We start from the raw sequence: 9,646 nt of genomic DNA, 5'->3' as shown, positions 1-9,646 counted from the left end.
CAGCAGAAGAGTTTTAACTAACTGGGACCCATGGGATATCCCAGAGACTGAGCAAAACCAAAGAGCATACATGTGCTAGTTTAAGGCCATGACACATTTGTAGCATAAACTGCATTGTCTGGTCTCAGTGAGAGAGGACACGTCACACAATGTAGAGACTCAATACCCCAGGAAAGGGAGATTCCTGAAGGGTACTCTCTCAGATGTGAAGGTGAGGGCTTGAGGGAAAATTTATATGAGTATGTCAGAGTGTGGCAAGATATGGTATGTAAACAAATTGAATAATCAATAATACATGTATAAATAAGAAATTGACTCCCCCCTTCATTTTTATTTTATTCCTGTAACAACGTGGCATAATAGCTTATATCTTGGGTATCCTCTGATGCCAGTTTGTACTTAATACAGAATGGATTCACATGAATAGGGCTTTGGAGATTTCAATGAAAGATACAAGAACAGAAGGAAATGTTTGAGCTCTCCTGAGGTATAGTTAATTCATTTAACAGATGATTCTGTACTTATGAAGGAAATTAATCCCATTGACCTCTTATGAAAAACAGTGCAGCTATATAAATAAGGGAGATGTTGATTGCTCTTAACACAGAGTGTCCTTGTCATGAATATGTTTCTTTTTGCATGGGAAGATACACTTCAATGCTACCAAACCCAATTATTGTTGAATCAGAGAGACTAAAATAAAGGAATATACCTTTCATCCATGCTACATCCACTCCAGTAGTGACAAGGACAAACTGGCCCCAAAAACCTGGACGCTGTTCCGAGGCAAAGGTTATACAGAAACTTAGTCTCCTGGAATTGTGGCATCCTGTATAAAGAATGCTCCAATGTCCTTGTTTTAGTTGGTAAACAGATCTGTGTGCTCTCCCTTAATATTGCTTTATTACAAGTGCTCCTCTGGATTGATTTATTTGACCTATAGCTAAGTTAGATTCTAGCCAGTCCTTGATCCAACCTTGGGCATGGATAGCTAAGTCACTGCCATACACAGTAATTTACCATTATGTAGGAAGAAGAAAGTTTGTGATCTAAGAAGGAACCAGAGTAGATACTTAGAACTATAGATAGCTGGGTTACACCCATACACAAGTATTTACAATGGCCGAGGGGGAAGGTGAACTATACAATAGACTAGAATAGGAACTATGTCAAGGGCACAAAGCCCCTGACCCTGGCTTCTAAGATTAAGTGGACCTTAGGTGGAGCTGTTTTTGATCCCAGTTGTTAACACTGAATTTTATCCCAGTTGGTTCCTGCTAGTCCTTCTGTGTTTGCATTTCTCTGTTTTGTGTAAGAATCCAGTAACCTCTTTGTACCTTGCCGGTGTGTCACCCAACTTCCCTATTTTCTTCTGTATAAAAAGTTTGATGCTCAATTTGACAAATTACATTCAGGTTCTACACCATCTCCTGTGTCTATTCTGTTTGTCATTCACCAACTCCTTGTCCATCTGCAACCAGAGACCCGTTCCACTCAGATAGGAGACCCAAAAAGGGGATAGTCTGCGGCAACCCAATATAGAAGGAGTATCAGGAAAGTACTTTGGTGATTGTAAGGTGGAAGAACTCTTGCCCAAAAGCTATGGATGAGTCAGTAACAAGAAAACTGTGGGATATCAGTGATGTGATGTTTGGAATTTTAAACTGGTAAGTAAAGAAACAGGGTTATATAAAAAAAGTATAAGATAATCTGAAAGAACCTAGTGGGGAAACCCCCAGTCTTATCCCGAGTTGGTGTACACCGAAAGAATCATGAGAGACCTTCTTGATGCAAACACATGAGGTAATTTAATGATGGAGCTTAGGGTCAACATACATATCTCACACAGGAGACAGTGGTTTTCGGCCACGAGGCTCAAAAGCTAGGGGTTTTTATAGAAAAGGGTCTGGGGCTGGGGGGAGGAATTTGCATGGTTTCACACAATTGGTTCATTTAAACATCAGCAAACTGTGCATGCAGATCAAGGTAACAGCAGAGCATCTGGTTAACATTTAACCCAGGTCAGAAGGGTGAGAGATAGGGAGGTGCGGGGCCAGTCCGGACATGTCTTTGAATTCTCTTTATCTTTATGGCCAAGCAGCCTCAGGAATGTCTTAACAATGGGCCTGCCTGGGCATGTCCTGGCCTGTTCTGTTATGTTCTCAGTCCCAGGCTTCAAAGCTCACAAACAACTCTTTGGGCTATTACATGAATCACAGGTCTCAAGTTTTATTTTCTTTCAAATCCATTACATCCTTGATCAGGAATATTATGTTGTGAGCATGTGATACTTGAAAACAATGAATTTATGAAATTCTTAGACAAATGGATGGATCTGAAGGGTATCATCCTAACTGAGATAACCCAATCACAAAAGAACACACATAATATGAACTCACTGATAAGTGGATATTAGCCCAGAAGCTCAGAATACCCAAGATAGAATTTGCAAAGCCCATGAAAGTCAAGAAGAAGGAATACCAAACTGTGAATACTTTGATTCTTCTTAGAAATGGGGAACAAAATACCCATTTAAGGAGTTACAGAGGCAAAGTTTGGAACACAGACTGAAGGAATGACCACACAGAGACTTCTCCACCTGGGAATCCAGGCCATGAACAACCACCAAACTCAGATACTATTATGAATGACAACCAGATCTAGCTGACAGGAGCCTGATAAAACTGTCTCCAAAGAGGCTCTGCAAGTGCCTGACAAATATAAAAGTGGATGCTCACAGCCATCCATTGGATGAAGCTCATGGCCTCCAATGAAGAAGCTAGAGAAAGTACCCAAGGAGATGAAGGGGTTTGCATCCCCATGGGAGGACCAACAATGTGAAATAACCAGTACTACCAGAGCTCCCAGGGAGTAAATCACCAATCAGAGAAAACACATGGTGGGATTCATGGCTCTAGCTGCATATGTAGCAGAGAATGGCCTACTTGGTCATCAATGGGAGGGGATGTCCTTGGTACTATGAAGGTTCTATGTACCAGTATAGGGGAATACCATGGCCAGGAAGCAGGAATGGGTGAGTTAGGAAGCAAGGGTGTGGGGAGATGATAGGGGATTTTTGGGGGAAAGTAAGAAAGGAAATAACATTTGAAATGTATATAAAGAAAATATCTAAAATAAAAAACAAAAAAGAAAAGAATCTCACAATAATACTCAGAGGTACACATGCATATTTGAGGGCATTGTTGTTATTTGGGGCTACAGCAAAGTTCAGTAAAGATAATATAAATGTGGATCATAACTAGAGCATGCAACAGAATTCTGTTTTATTAAATAGAATAAAGCAGTTGTATCTGCTAAAGATGCTGGTATTTAGAAGATATCTTAAAAGGGTTTTCTAAAATGTTGAGTTTCATGGCAAAATGTTCAGAATTTTTACAACAATATTTGTTTTATGGAAATATTAAGACTAATGTGTGCACATAATTCATCACTTGGAAAAAATAAATGATGTAGGTTTAACAAAAAGGTAAGAAGGAATCTGGGTAGGAAAAGGATATGGAGAGGGGAATCTGATCTTGTATTTGGTGGGATTCCTTACTGAAGCCCTGAGGGCCAGCAGAAAGAATGGAAATAGGCAACCTTGGAAGGTAGGAGGTAGGGAGACCCTCCAGAATGCATAGGAGACCTGGTATGTGAAAGACCCTCAGAACTCAAAGGGAGGGACCTTAGATGAAATGTCCTGCAATGGTGAGAGGGAACCTGTACATCCCACCTCCAGCAGGAAGACAGAGCAGCAAGTAAGTAATGGATTTGCCATCCCACAGTCAAAACTCTGACCCATAATTGTTCCTATCTGAAAAAACTGCAGGGGTGGAAATGGAGAGGGGCCTGAGAAAAAGAAGGTCTAGCAACAGGCCCAAAGTGGGATCCAGCTCAAGGGGAGGCCCCATGGCCTGGCACTATTATTGAGGCTATGGAGCGCTCACAAAAAGGGAACTATCATGACTACCCTCCAAAAGACCCAACAAGCAGCTGAAAGAGACAGATGCAGATATTTACATCCAACCATTAGACAGAAGCTGCTGGCCTCTACAGTTGAATTAGGGAAACGCTGGAATAAGCTGTGGAGGAGAGCAACCCTGTAGTCTCAATTTAACTTGATCCTGGAGATCTCTCCAATCTATGACCTCCTACCAGGAAGCATTCTCTAGTTGATATGAGGTCCACAACGTAAATACAGCAGTGTACTGCTGGGGCTGGGTTCATGCAGAGAAAATCCACCTAACCATCAAGAAACTGGAGCACCAGGGAGTTTAGAGGTCTGGTGGGTGTGCAGTGAGATTGGGTGTTGAGGACATCCTCATGGAGACAGGGGGTGGGGATTGGAGGAAGAATGGGATTTGTAACAGTCAAAGTGTGAACCTGGAGGGTAATAAAACCTACAGTATAAAAATAGATTAAATAAAATTTTAAAAAAAGAATAAAAGTAAAATATACCTATATCTTGATCTACAATGTGCCCTGTACATTGACTACTAGTATGATTTAATATGACACAGTAAAAGAAATCGTTTAATTGTCATTATATTAAATTAATTAACTGTAATTCAATTGTAAACTATGAGTCTAATATACTATTTCCCAACTTACATGATTAAATTTCTGGCATATTTTTTCTGTTTATTTATTTTTTCATAGGAAAAATAGAACAAAATAATCATTTTCCAGGCAGAGTTCTCCTGGTTTTGGTATGTTTTGAAAGATTAAAATTTTATTTTTATTCATAATTAGTCCATAATCTTTGTATTCAGCTCTATATTTCATTTCTATTCGATTTTATGGAAGTGACTAAGAAGTTCAATATCTGATTGTCTTAAATTAGTTGTTATGGCTTTTGAACAAACAAAATATATATGAAATATATCAGGAAAACTTCCTATACATAAGTTGTTGAAATAATATCCCAAAGGATATTTTAGGATCCTAAGAATCTGGTAATTCAAATTTCAAACACAAACATAGTTATTTATATTATGATATGTTTGACACTCATTAAAATATTCTTTTTTCTCATATTCATGTTTATTAAGAACTCATTAGATTTTAGAAAAAGGCAGACACATTCTGGAGATTAGTAAATCACACATTACTTTATTTTGAATTGTCTGAGAAGAATTTGCTTTCAGAATATAAGTGATGAAGGAAGACTATATATATATATATATATATATATATATATATATATATATATATACATATACATATATATATTCCAGACAGGAGTGTAAACAGGTATAACCACTATGGAAATAAATGTGGTGTTTTCTCAGAAAATTTGGAATCTATCTACCTCAAGACCCAAGTATACCTATTATGGGTATATAAGCAAAAGAAACTTCACCATACTACTAATATAGTTGTTCAATTATTTTCAGAGGGACTTTATTTGTAATAGTTAGAAACTGTAAGCATTCTACATCTACATTAACTGAAAAATGGATAGAGAAAATGTGGTACACTTACACAATGGATTATTTCTAAGATATTAAAATTAATAACAAAATAAAACTTGCCAGCATTGAAATGGATCTATAAACAATCATTTGACTAAGCTAACACAAATTCATAAAATTAAACATAGTGTATAATCACTTACAACTGAATATTAGAAGTAAAGTAAAGGATACATATCCAAATATCCTTTGATCCAAAGAACCTAAGAAACCAATAGCCTTCAGTTGGAGAACATGCAAACCTCATGCAAAAGGGAAACTGAATTGACATCCTCAGTAAATATGGATAGTGGACCATACATTGTTATGGTGTGAGGATAGGAACAGATGGAATCAGGTGTGGGAAGGATAGAGGGAGAGAATACTATGAACAAGATTGGAATTTGATTGTATCACTTGGAAGGGATAGAAACCTAGGTCAAGGGAAACTCCTAATAATTGATAAGGGTGATGCCAACTAAGTCTCTTCGCTTTGGAGGATATGGACTATGAACTGCCCATCTCCTGTAACCAACCAAAATATTCAGTGGAGGGATTGGAAGATCAAGCCAGGTAAACAGATATGACTTACAATTTGTTCTCTTTATAAGATATACTTGGACAAGTGTGGTGAAGAAATTTTGAGAATGATCAATCAATGACTCATCTATCCTGAGTACCATTGTATGATTGGAAACCCACTCCTGATACTGCTAAGTGCAAAAGTCTGGATAACCCAAAGACCAAATATAGCAACAAACATGAATGGCAAAAAAAAAAAAAAAATCAAAGAAATGATACCCAATGATATTCTGCTATACTCAAAGATTAGTGTACACCCTACCGGTTATCAGAGAGACTTCACCCAGAAACAGATGGAAACAAATATATCCAGCTGAACTCTCAATAGGACTTGAAGAATCTACAGAGAAAATCAAACAAACTAAGAAACAAAAAACCTAAACACCAAATGAAAATTGAAGTGCCAGGAGTAGGTTACCTTTAATTGAGTTGTTTGCCAAATGAACACCATAGAAATTCCTACCAATCCAGAACATTTCTAAATAGTCTCTCCAAAACTGATGGTAAGCCCCTATTGGTATAGTCAGCATGTACATACTCATTAAACATGGAGAATTTAAGTTGATGCTTCTCTAGAGCTTCACCACTACTGACTAAAGTTCATGGCATTGAAGGTATTCAGCATTGTATTTTCACTGAGGAGAAAGAGAAACTCCAAACCAGTTACACATCCTTTGATCTATAACAAGTGGCCTGACTGCAAGACCTGACTGCAAGATATTCTGGTGCAATAAAGATACGGATATGGTAAGAGTAATCAGCAATTCTTTGATTGGGTATAAGGCACACTAAATGGGATAGAATCTATGATTAACTCCACCTTGATAGATAAGAACCTGAGATTAGAACTGCCAGGTGACTTTTGGGTAAAAACTTATATTAAGATTTCTGCTACAGGAAATACCAACAAAGTATCTCCTAATGATATGATGCTATAGTCATATATTAGTGTCTTGCTCAATCATCATTAGAGAAGTTTCATGTGATAGTAGATGGAAACAAAGGACAGACCAACAGCTGAAACAAGTACAGAGTGGAAACCTTGGAACACTCAGATTTCAAAGGAAAATCTCCATCAATTCCTTATCCTCATTCCTAGAGTAATGGTGGAAGAGGAGGGTGAAATTTTGTGAGACACAATAGGGATATAATAGTAGAAACAAGGTTTGATAGGCAGTACAGGAATGTTACATATGTGAACTCAGAGTGATTGTATGGGCTACAAGTTCTAAGGCAGAAGATTTCCCATTAGTAGGATGAGAATTTAGCATATTCAGCAATCCCTAACCTAATCTCCAGCTGAAAACCATGTCAAAAGGAATAATTTTCCCATGCGTCTCTCATGGCATACAAACTATATTTAAGACCATACTCCATGCCCAGAAGTAGATGGGTAACATGAGTGAACTCAGTAATATATTTGGATGTTTATTTTATGTGTAAAATTTTCTCTGTTAATTTTTTAAATCAATACTTACTTTGTTTGCATTGTATTTCACATTTTGTATGTCTATGTGATTTCCTTAGGCCCAGATAAGTATCTTCCTGTCTGTATTAGCATCTTTTAATTTGACTCTTCAATTTTTAATTTTTTTGTTGTTTATTTGAGAGTTTTACCTTTTTCTAACTTGTTTTATTTAATTTAACTTTATCTTACTTTATATATCTTATGCCCTTTTCTTTTTTGGTACTTTTTTTTCTAATGAGAACAATCACAATGTTGGGAGCTATTAAGACAACTCTTGATCTCTGAATTGGGCCTCTCCCCCGAGAAGAAAAGGGGGTCAAAAGCAGGCCACCAACGCATTGATTATGAGAACAACCAGGGGATATTCCAGCCCTAAGTCATCGCCAATGTCCTGACCACACCCTGATACCACCAAGTTCCTGCTTCCCCATGTAGCTGCCAAAAGAAAGAATTTCTATTGCGCCCCACCCCACTGATAAGTACTTCTCCTTTTGCTTGTATTGCCCCACCCCTCCCACTGATAAGTATCTGTACTTCCCCTTTTGCTTGTGCATTTAAGCCTTGGGCCTTTCGCAATACATTGGGGTCTTGATGCAATCCAGAATGTTTCCGTGTTGTTATTATTCGCACAAGACCCTCATCTCTCTCTACCCCACTCCCTATTTGGTTATTAGGAGAAGGTCTCCTCAAGACACTCGAATAACTGGACCTGCTGGACGGGTCAAGTGGCACCAGATGTGGGGCACGAGGTATGACCGCCCTCCGGACAATGGATTAAAGAGGTACCGCACAGACAGTGAGACAGTGGGACAGTCCCCCGCCACTTAGCTAGAGTGTCACTGATGGATGTCAGAGAGGTAAGCCTAGGCATTCAGTTGTTGTCCCATTAACTATGGGGAAGGTTCTGTCCAAAGAGGCAGTCTTTATTCAAGAGATGAAGGGTTCTCTTAAAGAGAGAGGGATAAGAGTTTTTAAAAAAGGGGGGAGATTTAATAAAATATTTTTGTTTTGTGGACAAGAGATGTCCATGGCTGGTATTAAATGGTTCTGAAATACACCCTTTAACTTAGAATAAAGTAGGCAAAGATATTAAACTTTGATAAAACAAGGAAAAGATGTCCCTGAGTCCTTTTTAGCAATTGGGGAATCATCAGAGATCTTTTTAAACAGGCAGAAGAGGGAAGAAAAGGTGCTTGCCTCCTAGCCCTTACTGAAGATTTTTTATAAAACTCCTGATCGCCATCTCGCAAAAGTGAAACTAAGCCGCCAGCGAATCATCAGTCATTGATTATCAATGCTCCGTTCACGGTATCTATATTAGAAGGTTTAGCAGGGGAAGGCTACTTGATACCCAATGAATGAAATAAAGTTGTTCAGTCTGTATTCACTAGAGGCCAATATTTAACTTAAAAGTCAAAGATTAGGGCTGCCCTGAGAAGTAAAACCAAGAGTTTAGATATAAATGGTATGATTAAGCTTTGAAATGAAGTAGATGTGTTTTCTCAACAAGTTTCTAAATCTATTAACCTAGCCATTGGGGCTATTCTACAACTAAATATAGGAGAAAAAACTTGCTATAGATGCAACCAACCTAGACATTTTGCTAGAGAATGCCCTACACAAAGACAGAACACCCTAGTAACTGCGGTCGAGGGAAACGGCCAGAGGGCACCCCTGCGAGGCCTGGCTCCCCAATAACAACTGCAGACAACCCCCACGGGAGATTGAGCAGGGTTCCAGCAGAGAGCACAGCCAGCTTGAGAGTGCGGCCTTCTTTGCCCCAGCCCCTCATGGCCTTGGCCCGTGCCAGGTGAGCCCAAGGGGCCCGGGAGCAGCCTCGGTCCCTATCCTACAGATGCCAAGAGCCCTTGCCCTTGAGGCAGCCACGGGCTAGGCCTGAAGGCCAAGGCTGGGCCTTCGGGGCTTCTGTGGCCTAAGGCAGCGGGTCTGAGCAAGAATACTCTGCCATCACAGGCCCACCCGTGGCCGAGCACTCAGACCTGGATGAACTGAGGCCTCGATGGGCCTAGACGAAGGGGGGGGGGGGGCTCTTCCACTGATTTACTGTGGTCTATATTGAATGCTTCTGCTTTAGCCTTGTTGGATAAGACACAAAGAGATAATGTGTCAGAATTTGAAGATT

This window comes from Mus musculus, chromosome 17 (genome assembly GCF_000001635.26).
Source record: "Mus musculus strain C57BL/6J chromosome 17, GRCm38.p6 C57BL/6J".
Lineage (NCBI taxonomy): Eukaryota > Metazoa > Chordata > Mammalia > Rodentia > Muridae > Mus > Mus musculus.
This window is presented reverse-complemented; position numbering follows the sequence as displayed.